Source organism: Etheostoma cragini, chromosome 21, assembly GCF_013103735.1.
Source record: "Etheostoma cragini isolate CJK2018 chromosome 21, CSU_Ecrag_1.0, whole genome shotgun sequence".
Taxonomy (NCBI): Eukaryota; Metazoa; Chordata; class Actinopteri; order Perciformes; family Percidae; genus Etheostoma; species Etheostoma cragini.
This window is the reverse complement of record NC_048427.1, coordinates 9,811,750-9,827,266: the sequence shown is the minus strand read 5'-3', so window position 1 is coordinate 9,827,266 and position 15,517 is coordinate 9,811,750. Positions and strand designations below refer to the sequence as shown.

The window sequence follows — 15,517 nt, the reverse complement described above, 5'->3', positions numbered from 1 at the left end:
AAACACATTACATGCATGTAAACATAGTCATTGTTACATCTAACACAGAGGAGCATTTCATTACCTAAAAATTGTTTTGTGGGTCAGAGATTACGTTAAAAAAGCCCTGTTCACAACAACACATCCACTGTGTAGTCTTATTTATCATCCCCAATTTACACTCCAGCAACACCAAATGATATCCGAAATAGCACTGCATTTGCAAAACACAACAAAAGCCATTTCTGTAAGATACAATTATTAAAGCATAAATCTGACCTCCGTCCTGCTAGTCCAAGTATGTACTCTATCTTAAGCAGCCATAACAGGTTTATGTTAGAATGAAATAACGTTTTCAACTCATTGTAATTGTGCTTGCATAAGCTGCCCAAGACGTTCAGTCTTCCACTTCGACACCTCTCCTAATGACCTCAGCTGTTGATTTGTTTGTCTGTATTCTAGTTGAAATTCAAAGTCTAAATTCTGATATCTGAGATTTGACTTAACCATGCACTGATTATGATTGCTGAATCTTACGAGCTCATTAATTGCTCTGAGACATTTTAATGAAGTTTCTAATTGAAAAGCATCCAGCGCTGATAGAGAGAGGAGACCCTGGAGAAAGTTAGCGTTGGATAGAGACAATTCAGACAGCTAAAATATTTCATTTCAATTCATTTTTTCATATGAGTTAATTAGTTTTCAATTATGGTGGTTGGTGAACAAACTTGGTCCGAAATAGAAATCACCACATATTTTTTCATCAGGGAGAATTTGAGGCAAATGTTTCTCCTGCTGCTGTTCTGTGTCTTACACAACCCCAGATCTTGCCTAATTATCATGTGTGTAGTATATACATAAAAAAAGTGTTACTTTTACCAAAATTCAAAACGTATAAAATCCCAACTCATATTCTGCCTTTCCTTTTTACGGTCTTTGTATCTGATTTGTCAGTACTTTGGCTTCTTTCATTTCTACCATGGCTTTGCTGAATGTAAAAGGAAAATATAGCTTTAGAATTTCTTAAATGAACTCATTCATTCATTCAGTTTGTTTTTCTTTACTCCTTATCTGCCTCCTCTCTTTGTTGTTCTGCTCCTCACATTCACACTTTCCTTTCATCCATCCCCCAATCCTTCCTTCCCTCATAACACTACTCGAACTATCCATCCATAATCAAGATTATCATCGCAGCTACCATGCCGGTAATGACCTCAACAACAGATGAATGGTAAATCAATAGGCACTGACCTTGCAGCATAGGGCCTCTCTCACTCATAGAACAATAACTTAATTATAGAGGGAGACAACCAAAGTAATGGAGGTGTTATTTTACGAAATTATACTCATAAAAACAGGGTGGATTTCCTTGTTGTGGCAGTGCCGTCGCCTAGTAAGGGAAAGAGATTGATCTTTAACTGGATGGTAGAGTTCAAGCTCAGTTAATAGAAGTTCTTTGCCATGCTGAAGTGTCCCAGAGCAATCCTGGGCTCTGGTGTTTTTCTAATCTTTCAGCCTGCACTGAATTCAATTAATTATCTCCCTGTTTTTTTTCAGATAGTGGCTCCCTTTTGGGTCTTGGTCATCATAAAGTCACCGTTTAAAATCTCTGAACTGGGGGAGGGGTCATGGACTCCAGCCGCCCAAGTGGATCTGCTTAGTGACCAGCAGTTAGGACTGGAGACTGGGCAGCCTCCAGATTGAATGAGAAGCAGAGAGCTGAGACAGAAACCTGTGTGCTCATTTGGGGTTTTGGAGTCTACAGCCACACTTCTGTAAGGCTGTTCTTAGGGCTGGCTATCACTTAAAACGTTTCTATACCGATATCATTCGTGACATTGATACAGGTTCCTAAACTATTGTTTTTTCAATACCAATTTTATTATACAAAATGGGAGGACAACATAACACTAATCATTTGTTTTTATTTTTCAGTTCCTACAACGTGAGCCCAGTCTCTGTGCATAACATTTGTTTTTTTCTGAACGCCTCAACAACGTTTAGCTTTAGACAGCCAATCACAGACAGTATTAGATCTTGGTAGAAGCATGCTGCATGCTTATTGGCTTGCTGATGAGATTTACTCCTTAGGTATAGCAATTGTGTATTGAATGACGAGGCATGTTTTGATGCTCGATACTTTCGAGGCTATTCGGTTGGTGCCTAAAAAGTATGCAGTTGGGTAAACTCAGCCCTAGCTGTACTCAGGTACAGTGATGCTTTAAGATGATAGCTAATTTTAAACAAGTTAGGCCATTTCTTGAAACCAAAGCTGCCAGTTTGTTCTTATATACTATGATCTTTTCAAATATTCAGAATTGTTTTATAAACTGCTCATTTCATTAGCATAACTACTCTTAAAATCATTGAATCCCTATTTGGGGGTGGCAGTAGCTCAGTCCATAGGGAGCTGGGTTAGGAACGGGAGGTTCACTGGTTCAAGTCCCCGTGTGGACCAAAAAGTAGGGAGTGTGGATTGATGGCAGGTGCTGTTGAGCATGGCACCGTACCCCCCCAACCACTCAGGGCGCTGGTTCGGTTGGCAGCCCATTCACTCTGACATCTCTCCATTAGTGCATGTACAGATCCTGAGCATGTGTGTGTGTGTGTAGTTCACTGTGTGTGATACTAACAAAAATGTGGACACAGAGTGTAAATTGTAATTTCCCCATTGGGGATCAATAAACAGATTAAATGAAAAATTAAATTAAATTAAATTTAAGAAAGCCATAAAAACTTTAGATAAAAAGTAATTGTTCTATCACCATTGCAATATCTTAGACAGGCATACATTTTTAGCTTTTTTGCTAAAATTTCATGCCCCCCCCCCCCGACCTACAGTGTCCTACATTCAACACCTTTAAAACTCTTTTAAAACAGTGTCTTTTTATAAACCAGAGATGCCCTCACTTGTAACTGTCACACATTTCATCATCCATACACTTTCATTGTTAAATTGAATGCTGTTTAAATATGGATGAATAATGTCTTTGTCATCATCTAGTTTTGTTTTTCAGTGTACACTACCGGTCAAACGTTTGGGGTCACTCACAAATTTCCATTGGACTCCATTATAGACAGAATCGCAGCTGAGATCAGTTGCCTTGTTTTTTTTAACCAGGGCAGCAGTTTCCAGATTACATTATGTGCTTACATAATTGCAAAAGGGTTGTTTAATGTTTTCTTAGTTAGTTTTTTAAAATAATATCAGATTAGTAAACAAAATGTGCCTTTGGACCATTGGATGAATGGTTGCTGATAATGGGAAATGTAGATATTGCATTAAAGATCAGCCACCCACCCAGATCAGCTGGTATCCTGTCTATAATGGAGTGTAGTGGAAATTTGTAAGTGACCCCAAACTTTTGACCGGTAGTGTATATGTCACCATAATGTGTACGTTTTAATTTATAGTGAATGAGTGCTGTCTGACTGCAGGCTGTCTCTGTTGATGATGATGTCACCTACCTAGGGACTGGGGATGAAAAGAACTTCTGCCATATTTACATGGTCCCTATCTAATAAACCAATTAAAAACACACTCCTACTAATCATCACACGCTCCTTATCAGCAGAGTGTCATGAATTAATTTTGAACCTCAGCTTTGTTGATATTATGGCTGGCACATTGACCAACTCACATCTCCTGGCTAATGACTGACTGGCCTGATTTCTAATGCCCATTAATCTGTCAGGGGAAAACACCTCACACAGACAGAAAAAAACACAAAAGATACCTGATACCTGAGACCTGATAAGCCAACGGAATGGCACTGTTTTCCACCGATAACATAATGTGAATGTTGGATCACGTGAGCCAAGATAATGAACTGAACGTATATAGATAATTGAATTTTGTATCACGCTCAGTTACAAGTTCACCTTCACTACCTCCATTTACCATCTACCTTAGGGCCGGGGTATGAATTTAATGATTTGTCGTAGTTGCCTAATCTCGTTCTATCCTTCCTTCAGCTAGCCGTCTCTCGTCCCATTGTCCTTCTCTCTCTGACTCTGTCGTGTAATCTCTACCCCCCTCTTCCCCCTTTCTTGTTATTTTCTTTTCTAACACTTTCTATTCTCTGATGCATTTTACCGCTACTGTTCTTGACACACACACACAAACACACACACACACACACACCAAGATACACAAGGTATGGATGTGCATGCCCATACAAAGAGGTCCTCAGTAGAGGACACACTTACATGCACACACTTAGACACATAAACTTGAACAGTAAAAGATGGGTGTTAGTGAAATTGTGGGTGTAGCCTCTCCATGTCTGATGATTGAGCTTGTCCTGAATTAGGTGTGTGTGTGTGTGTGTGTGTGTGTGTGAGAGAGAGAGAGAGAGAGAGAGAACTGTGCAAACTGTGCACACACACTTGTGCAAATATATCGGGACTTGGCAGTAGTTGGGCTGACACCCTACCATGCAACTTGCTAAAATGCCGCATCAGTGTTTTTTAACTGGAAAGCCCCCCTCCCCCATGTCTTTGCATTTATTGAGCTCATCACCCAAACTAAGAAACAAAGAGGATGGAATACATATAAAAAGGTAGAGAGGGGTGCAGGACCCGAGATAAAAGTGCATGATGTCTGACAGTGAGAAAGAAGAAGAGGACGATGACCAGGATGTGAGAACAGAGATTCAGTGAGGGTCAGTGAGATAAAAGGTGATTGACAAGTGAAGAGACAGGTCGAGGGAGGAAAGATGAGAAGGGGAAGCTTTTGGAGGAAGACAGAAGAGGGAATTTAGGTTCTTAGAAATCATACAAGTCAGTAAAAATCCTTTTTTCAGGCCTCTAAAGTTAAATGGGTGAAACGTAAAAATGTTACTTTCCTGAATACTTTTACCAGTCTGGATTTAATGCACAGTTTCCATTCCAACATTGTTAAGTGGAGGTGGTAAATGTTTAACACCTCTCCTGACTCATTGGAAAACAGGAAATAAAACGCTGTACATTACTTTACTTTCCGCTCGCATAATTAACACATTACCATATTTGTGTGAAATAGTTCCCACCTCTGCCCTTTTTACCTGAAAGTCTTTCTTAAAGGTCTATTCATTTCCTGCCTTTACAATAATGAAAACCTTGAAATGTAAATGTAGCACTGCACTTGTTTTTTTTGTCATTGTTTTTTACAACACATACTTTAAGGGACCTATTTTAACCATGTAAGCGCATGGCGCAGTTGCATTTAGGTTGTGTCCAAATTTACTTTGGCTAGTTTGACACCAACAAAAAGGGTCCATGCGCCAAACGCCTTGTTCAAAAGGGTTGTACTGTCTTTGTTAATCATAAGTGTGTTATTGGCGTAACATGCAATGAACCAGTCAATGTCATATCCCATTCCCTTTAAAAGCCAGGCGTGTTTCTACCTTGGCACATTGCTATTATGATGGCGGATTTGCACCATGATATTTTTATTTTCAATCTTTTGCATGTTTGTGTGCTCCTGCGCTTCCCTGTGTGCGACAAGCATATTGTGTGCACGCTGTGCACGAGCCTTGGCGCATTTTACAAATGCACTGTTAAAATTCAATGAAATGCTGCGCTATTGACTTTAGACCAGGTTTTTTGTTGGTCAATGGCACAATCACTTCCTGTTACCTCAATACACCACAAATTCACCTAAACACACCTCCTTGTGAGACCAGCACGCCCATGGGCGCTAAGATGGACGCAGATGCATTTGCTATTTAAACTGCCTGGGCACGCAACGGGAAATTGACAACCGCGTCGGTCTTAAACTAGCAAAGACACTTGCGTCGGGCTTTGTGCTGCGCAAGGTGCAAGATAGAGTAAAGGTTTTAGAACTAAGAATGTTAAAAACAGGTCATGTTTCCTGTCACTATTACTTATAAGACAAACTGCCACAAAATGTATTTTATATTAGAAAATTACGTTATTCTAGTATTTAGTTTCCACCTAAAATGCACATCTGGGATCCTAACCTAACCTATGGGATCCGTCCTGGTTAGCCAGTTAGTTGACTGACCTTGCCACTGCAGTGAACTACAACAATTAGGTTTAGAGGTTTTCGTACAGTAGAACATTGATCTCATGATCACACACAAAATTACAGCACACATACAGTAGCTACTCATTCACTTTATCCCACACACGTAATCATGTACTGTACAGTCTCTCTGCAGTCCTCTCAAAGTTATCCCCCCTCTGCTTTTCCCTTTATTGCCCACCTCAGCTGTCACATTATCAAAGAAATGGAGGAGGAATTGCATGAGTGTGTCAGAGAGTAGAAATGGTTCTTTGTCATTATATGTCCAAAGGGGCTCTTTAACTTTTCAAACCATTTTAGATTGGGATCCACCTCAGAGATTGAGTTTTTTATCCCCAAACCCATTTTACGGAGACTCTCCTCCTTTTTACAAGCATGTTAAAATGATGTATGGAGTGGAAATAGTGTGATGTTCTCATAGTACGGTATAACGTTAGGCAGTTACTGTTCAACCCTGTGCTCCAAACTGAAATATCTTTTTTTTCATGAAATTTGCTACATACAGTTATGGTGACCAGAGGACGCATCCTAGTGATCCTCTGATTTTCCCTGTAGCATATGTGTCTTCACAACTATTGGATGGATTGCCTTCAATGTAAATATTGTGTTGCTGTGATTGTCTGCTCACTGTGCACACTGATTGTTGGTTGCACGGTGAAACACTAGGAAAAGGATCTCGCCTGGCTCCTGAATTCCCTCCTACTGATGGACAGTATTGTGGCTTTGTGGAGGTAGATAAGTCTCTTTTCAAAATGGATTGGCAGCTGATTACAGTCAGGAATTCCAATGTGGAGTACTGTAGTGTAATCTGCACAGATGTACAGTCCATAATGTTTGCAGTCAGTATCATCACTGTGTGGGCTGTCAATGCTGCAATTCTTCTGAGAATTGTTTTAATCAGAGTGCAAGTCTGCATGAACCTCAGTGTTTCCTTTAGGATTTTCTTTAGCAGCGGGAGCAGGTCCGTCTGTCGGAATAGCAACAACAACAACCCCCCCCCCCCTCCTCCCCCAAACGGAGCTGACACTTTGCACACAAAACAAAAATAAATGAACTGTATTTTTTGAAGAACTGTAGGGCACTTAACATCTACAACAGGTCTCCCAAATTAATTTCTACAAGAAATTCTTCATAGGGAAACCAAAACCCAAATGAGTACATCTATAGATTATTTCCAATTTATATTATATTACTCTGAGTCACTTACAGTTGAAATTGTTCCACATGTATGATATCTATCCAGATGTTTGATCTCAGGGCAATGAGCTGACAGAACTGACGAGTTGAACGTCCAATTAGAAGAAAGCGAACGTTTTGACAATAAAATACAACAACTCGACAGTATGTAGCGTTGAACTGGCCAGGCCCAGTGACCTCTGAATAGTTCGACTTGTTAAATTGCTATGTGAGCGGCAGCCAACAGGGGTGCATTATGTCGGCAGGGTCATTTAAAAGGCAACCACAGCTACCAGGTCTGCACAAATAATCAAATTTCCAACACAGGATTTTGATGTCCCACGATCAAATTTGCGTGATTGATCAATTTTTTTAAATGCGTAAATTGTAGCTCAGTGACAATACAGACATGTCATCCACACGACGCGTGTAACTCAGCTGACCCGCCATTCGACCCTTGCTGGACCCAGTCATAATGAGTCAGCCGTCTCTCTTTGAGACAGTCCATCGCACTCCCTCTTTCTCCCTACGTCTTTTAATCAGTTATTATTGAAAACAAGTGAAGGAGCTTTCTCAGAAATACATACAAAAATATCCTATGCTATTTATTTCAGATAGCTAATTTTCATTTACATGTGTTGCAGCTGTATGTTTATTTGGTGACACTTATATACTTTAAAGTAAGTCATGAAACAAATCCTTTACGGTATTAAGAATTTAAATGTGTAGCTCTCCTAGCTGTTTGGTTTTCAACAAAAATATGCAAAAGTAAAAAATGGTACCATTACCTCAATTGAAAAATTGGAGGATTATTTCCTTGTCACAAGAATTTACAGAGAAAAGGAGGAACTGACAAAAAATCCTAACACTAAACTGAGAATGTAAACGTGGTTACACATAACATCAGCCAGTAACATTGTCACTTGTGGGCATGTTAGCATTTAGCTCAGTACAGCCTCACAGGGCTGCTAGCATGGCTGTAGACTTGTTTTTACCTGATAATAAAGCATAAGGGGTTGTATATAATAAACACCCAAACATAAACACATGACTGTGTAGACATACATAAAGTGACAGACACTGCCTCAGATATACACATACAGTGCACGCATCACTATGATATAAACTCCACATTATGCCCTCCACACACACATTCATAAACTCATGCAGTATTTTACTCGTGTATAATCCCTCTCTCCGTCTCACACACACACACTTTCTGTGCCTCCCTCTGTTTCTATTTCTCTGACTTGACCCAAAACACACACCCACACCCACACATCTCATCTGCCATTGCACCTAATGAGAATATGTGACTGGGCTGGCGGTAAGTGAGACAGAGAAGAAGTGGAATCGAAAGACACCCAAATTTGTCATTGAGGAAATGAAGGGTTACAGGGTTCAGCGCTTACCACTTCCTTCTGCCTGACCAATGGCTGATGAGTATTTAGAATAGATTTAGCAACAGAGGGGACCAGATTGCAGAGACTCTGTGGTGTATGTGAGCTGCCTTGTGTACCCATTGATCATTATCCAGCTTGCTTTCCTACCCATTCCTCTTTTTCTTAATATGGGTCTGCCTCTCTTAGCTCGCTCTGTGTCATCTCAATCACTCCCTGTCTTTCTCTCGCCCTTTGGTTTTCATTTAATGTATCTTCAACATCACTCACACTTTGTCTCTTTACCATCCACGTCTCTGCCCCTGCTTCATTATCATCTTGTCCCCCGTCTGTCTATTCCTTCTAATCATCTCCTTCTTTCTTTCTATCCACACTCCCACTTTTCTTTGTCTATCCATCGTTCTCTGTCTTTTTCTCAGGTGGCAGAGCAGATTAGTGGTTAGTGAGACCATCCCATTACTGTAAGGTTACAGATTCAATCTCCGAGGCAGACTATGTGCACATCAGCAGCCGTGAATCCTGTCAACCTGTCCTTGCACAGGATGCTGAATATACACCCATGCATCCATTTTAAGTTTCTCTGGGAAAGAGACCATTGCTAAGAAAGTATATTTGAGCTTTTTTTGGTATATAATCTAGTATAACTGCCCTTGAGGTTATCCTCAAAGACTTTGACCGTCACCTAACCGTTATTACAGTAAACCACTATTTACTAAATTAAGGGTTGGTGCTGGTCCACAGTCTGTTTCTGGTAAGGCTCTAACACACTAAAACATACTTAAATTCTTTCATGAGAAGAAACTACCTTTTAGACATTTAACTACTAATTATTGTTTTAATAAGTAAATAATCTACCATATATTTTCTAGATTAAGTAATTCATTTTTTTGTCTATAAAATGCCATGAATTATAAAAACAATATATGTTAATGCCAGTTACCCAGAGTCCAAGGGTGATGTCCTATAATGTCTGTCCAATCCAGGACTGATATAATACGGAGGAAAGTCTTAATATTGGAGAAGCCACAGAATATTGGATGTTTTTTCTTTATGGTTAATCAACTCTCAAAGTAGTTATCAATTTATTTTCTGGCTAATCGTTACAGCTCTTGTACCTTTTAATCATTTTAGCCGCTCACTTATCAAATGAGCCATTTATAGACACTCTGTTTTATTCATCTGGCACCTGGTGTTGCTATCTGCACCAAAACCTAATTATGGCCCAGTTTTGCTCCAAATCTTTACTGAAACCCGCCAGGTTGTTTTTACGATATTCTGCTAACCGACAAACAACAAATACGACTGATACCAAAGCTTTATTTGGTGTGTGGGTATTGATCCTGATCTAAGGAGAACCTTTCTGTGATCAGCAGTGCATACGTCTGTGGTTGGCACTCGGATGGGATCTCCCTCGTAAGCGAGAACACCTTTATTAAGAGGACAAATACTCTTCTTATCTCATCATATCAAACAAATGCACAAATAATCTTGTGACCCCAGAACAAAATGAGATTTTGTTTTCTTTTTTCCAAGTGTCCTGGAAGGCCGTTTGTCACATCCTCCTTATCTGGCTTCCAAAGCTTTATTGTTTGGAGAGAAAGTTGGGGATAAAAGGCAGCATTGACAAAAAAAGATGAAGATTGTATGAAGCCTTCTAGGAAGCATCTGTCAAATACTTAAGGTATGAAGGAGCAGCTTTGAAGAAGAGTATTTGTTCGCTTGATAATTATAAATGGACATTTTTGAGAGGTCTACAGCTTCCCTTTAGGCTACCTTTTACCATATCAGAGATTTGTTTGTGGGTGTGTATGTGTGTATCCATCCCAGCGTGTGCTCTCAAGCCGCTGCTTTTATTAAACTGCCTATCTTTGATTAGGGTTTATTATCATGTAACATGCAATAATAATGGACTTTGTTAGAATCTCTCCCCATTTCTGTTGTTCACAAAGAGCAGCAGTGGAGTAAAACACAGATTATATCTGTGTGTTGGCATTATCTGCTTACACGGAGAGACACCAACATTCATGCTCTATGGTTAGTGTCTCTGGGAGACCGACCGACTAAGACCTGTGAAAGTGATGCCTGTTGTGAAATCACTGCTGTGGAATGGAGGTCACTGTTTTAGCATTTCCTATTGTATTCTCTGAAATAACCCAAGGAATACACATGCATGAATAATGTATTCAGAGATAAAGTTTTCACGTCTGATGTGGAGCCAATGTGCAAGTATTTTTTTCAGGAGGTGATTGACAGATGATAATGACAAGTGGTATCATAGATTGGTTGTTTGATGTCACGCACTCCTTTGATGTTTGGCTAGAAAGAGAGAGATCAAGCAGAAACAAACATGGATGTACAGAACGCTAACAGGAAAGAGGAATTTCTTACTTGGTAATTAACTTTTTCAAGTTTGTTTAGAGGAACAGTTTGCCACCACGGATGTGATGTTAGGTCAAACCTGCATTTTAGTTGTATTCATTGGAAACAAACAAGGCAACTGAACATAAACGTTTCTGCAAGTTGCAACTTGTTTTAACAATGTTCCACAGCATGACACCATGGGTTAAATTCTCCCAACCAAGTCAGCTAAACATGTGTTTCCCTTGTTTACAAGAAAAAGGAAGACATCAACTATGAGCGCTAACTTTCTTGTCAGTGTTTTTTTTTGCTATGTGCCCACACAATATTGAATTTACCACTACTATACATGACAGCGACTTCAGTTTAGGCAGTAGTTGGTGAGAGTTAATTGATAAGTTTAAATCCGGTTACAGAAATGCTGATACACATTTAGTAGAAATGCACTAAATGTATGCATAGGGAGGACAATATTTAAGGTAACCTCTAAAAGCTTGAAATACAAAACCGAATTATGACTCATCATTTCTCATCTTGCACATGAGGAATTGGAGAGGTCGCGGAGTTAACTCAGTAGTAGTTGCAATCCTTAAAATTTTGCTATTGGTTGGGTTTGTGACACCTGTAGTTATCATGGTAACATCAAGTGTGGTTTAATAATACAAAAAAAACGTTAAACTGTCAGAAATATAGCAGACGAGCAGCTGGTGTATCTGTTTGAGTTGTTTTCCACTCAACAACTTGGGTCTGTTCCAGAAAGCAGGTTTAGTGAAAACTCAGAGTTTGTTAACCCTGAGATGAGGGAAACTCTAGGTTTGAATGAAAAAAACAGTGTTGGTTTACTAACCGTATAAGCCAGACTAAAAAAATTTTTTGTTCCGAATACGGCATTTTCTTGTGTTGACGATCCCGTTGATGAGGAAGCTGTGTTACTTTGCAGGGAGTTAAACATACGTCAGGAGATGATATTTCTGGCCCCGACTAGAGATATATTTAGATTTTCAGATGACTACCTCTTGAAGCGGTGTCGTTTTCTTCCCAGTCTATCGGTTATGTAACCTACATAACCTTATCCGTCCTCATCGCAGACAAGCTCTTATAGCAGCAGGTTATTTATGTCACATCGTTTTTTTTTTGCAAACGGCAGTTTTCTTTAGAACATTGGTGAAACATTGGAACATTAGTAAAGCCACTGTATGCAGAGCCTTACGCTGGACGGAGTTGTGCAGTGTGTGGACTGCAGCTCACTGTGGCTCCAGCCACTTGTTCCATTACTCGGTTTGAACAAATTAAAATGATCTGCAGTCATAAAATACCAAAATGAAAATTCAGATGCTTTTTTTGGCCCCATTTAAAAAAAAATAAATAAAAAATAAATAAATAAATAAAAGATTGATGAGTGCTATCCGCGACTACAAATACACTGCGTTTTTGTGGCTGCTTCACAATAAAAGCCACCCTACCATGCTGTAAAATTGATGCAGTAAGACATGTTTCATATGCGCTAGAAGTAACTTAGTCTCACTTTGCCAGACCTGCTTCCACAGCGCTGCAGAGGAAGTAAGGTATGGCTACTACACAAATTATTCCGGGATAGGAGAAACATGTGCTCTAGTTTATTGCCATTTCTGTAAACCAATCAGAATTGCCTTGGGCGAGGCTAAGTGCTGGACGGAGCCACGGTGCCGCTGCAAAATAGCCTCGTGAAGGAACTTGTATTTGTGGAACATGTGTACGTCCAAACGTTATATTAGTTGTGCAACAGAAAACTCTGATTGGACAGATTGTCTAGCTAGCTGTCTGTATTTACCCTGCAGAGATCTGAGGAGCAGTTAACCATAGTCCTCATAAATCCACTGGAGTTTAAAATTCCCACACAAAGGAAGTGGAAGCTAACGAAGACCCGGCCGAAAAGAGTGCATCGGCGGAATGTCCGGCGGCAACGGACCAATCCAGGAAATTGAAACGTGGATATAGACTGTACCTCGATGGAGCTCTGACACGATGTAAAGAGAAGGTAAGGCTGTTATCACTGTGATAAAATTCCACTGGATTACATGCATGCCTTGTTTCCTGGGATTCCACCGTGCATATGAAGAGAATTTAAATTCAGTTCAGGAATGGCAGAGCCCGCCACTACCACTAAGTTAACTACTTTGTAAAAAGGTAATTACTGAATATAAATGCATTGAATGGCTATTGCAGAAAAATGTAGAACATATAAAGAATCAAAAACAGGGTTTGATTTAATGAAAATTAATTGCAACTTTAAAATAGAATTTCAGTGCGGAAAATGGCACTGGGAATACAATAAGAATACTATGGATCCCTCATAAATATATAGAATATACCATATATTAAAATACTGGTATGTATTATATACATACATTTTTACTCATTAAAATGTTAATTCCTTTCAAGAGTTTGAGTTTTTTCTTTAAGTATAAAAAGTACTTGCCCGATGTCCACACCACACTGCAGGCACACGTATAGATATATAGTGATTTCTTTTTCTTTGTAACACTCATTTTTTCTCAGCATATTTTCCAAATGCTGCTTATTGTAACCCCCCCAGCAGCCTTATTCTTTATTCCTTGATTTTCTTTCCCTACCACCCTCTAAAAAGAGCGATGTATTGTGGGGTTGTCAACATGACTTCTTATTATGGGGCTAAGTAAGTGTAAAATTGACTTTCAGCCAGAATGTGACAACTCACTGAAACAAATCGTGGTGAGTCTGCAGGCTTGGGTCTCAGTGCGCGTGAATGTGAGAGGGAGAGCATGTCCTTGCATATTTTTTGTGTTTCAGTATATCTGCTTTTGTCCATGGTGCAAACAGCTATTGTTAGTTATTGTATAAATTAGTAATTGATATTTTCTAGTGGAAGATGTACAGGATAGACGATGATATCATTTTACCCTTTTTATTAATACAATTATATCCCATCCCTTAAACTACTAAAACAAAGCGGATTTGCACAGAAACAATGTTTCCTCAATTAACATCCTTCACTTGTCATTATACATTATACTGTAACTAATTTCCGGATAAATATGGCAGATTAAACTTTTCCGACCTTGTTGTTCATTATTTGACAAAAGTAGTCATGCCAGTGCATTTGCAGCCATGTGTGATTTCAGATTTCTATAGGTTAGCTCACATATATTCATTTACACAAACATTAAGCGGGACACATTGTAAGTGATTTTTGTTGCAGATGTCCAATCCTTTGGTCACTTCCTGACATCGGCCTAGCAGGAGTAACTTCCAACCAGGGCCACCCACACACACACGGCAAGCAATAAAATCCCTCAGTCGGTTGTAAGGAGAGCAGTAATGCACCGTGAGCTGGAGTGCTGCTCAGTGATATGCTCCACCAAGGCGTGCAGTCGAGGTACTTCATACAAGGTTCAATCAATTTGAACTTTGACCCTATTTTGCGCCTGGCCTTTCAAAAGGCAGCCTACAGTATGAGCTTACATGAACTGACATACGAGGAAAGTGTAGGTGGACGAGACAAATAATACTTCAATAGAAAAACCAATTTCCCCTGTGTGTGTGTGTGTGTGTGTGTGTGTGTGTGTGTGTGTGTGTGTGTGTGTGTGTGTGTGTGTGTGTGTGTGTGTGTGTGTGTGTGCGTGCGCGCGTGTGTGTGTGTGTGTGTCTGTAAATTCACAGACTGAGTTTTTCAGCAAAAGACAAGTTACACACCAGGGGTGGAACGGTACACAGAAGTCACGGTTCGGTTCAGACATCACGGTTAGGTTCGGTACAATGGAGGGAAAACATAACAAAAATGCACTTTGAAAAACGCAAAATTGCAATTTATTATTATTGTTCATGTCTCAGGCTGTACCACCTAGTGTCATAAAATAACCCCCTTGAGGTAGCTGCAAAAACGCAAGAAGTTGGCCTTTCTTTAATCTTTTTTCCAGTGATTAGTACATTTGGGTGATAGTGCCGGATATGCGTTAGAATGTTAGGCAAGGCTAGGCAAGGCAACTTTATTTGTATAGCACATTTCAGCAACAGGGCAATTCAAAGTTTTTTTTACACAAAATCAGTAAAAAACTAAACAAAAAACAGATAAACACAAGTATAAACAGTTAAAAATAAAAACATTAGGCAACAAAATTCATTCTATAAACTTGAGACATTTAGTCCCCACTAGGATTAAATATATTTTTTTTGTTGTGATTGCCCAGCTGATAGTTGGTGTCATATATGCTTTTCTGAAAAAGGTCAACCGTTTTTAAGTTTTGAAAGCGCTCTGCTCAGCCAAAAAAACAGCTTGGTACAAAGATTTTTCAAAGGGCAGCCACATTCTGAGCATCTCATTGAAAAAAGAAAGAAAATGTAAACACAAATACAGAGACGCACACACAAACACACACTGCAAAGAAATGCTCGGTTTTGGGACACACAAGCGAGATGGTTGTCTGTATTAAATCAGAGAGGGTGGAAAAGATATGACGAGAGAATAACCAAGAAATGGGAGGGAGATACAGTGGGTACGGAAAGTATTCAGACCCCTTTAAATTTTTCACTCTTTGTTTCATTGCAGCCTTTTTCCAAA

General features: G+C 39.5%; 1 long non-coding RNA gene across 1 annotated transcript; it reads right to left on the bottom strand.

Annotated features, from left to right (window-relative positions):
* Positions 1–956: 956 nt before the first annotated feature.
* Positions 957–14,736, bottom strand: LOC117937200. Its single transcript, XR_004655109.1, has 3 exons — positions 14,653–14,736; positions 4,424–4,426; positions 957–967 (listed from the first exon to the last, which is right to left on the bottom strand). It is a non-coding gene; the product is annotated as an uncharacterized LOC117937200 (long non-coding RNA).
* Between the last annotated feature and the right edge of the window lie 781 nt (positions 14,737–15,517).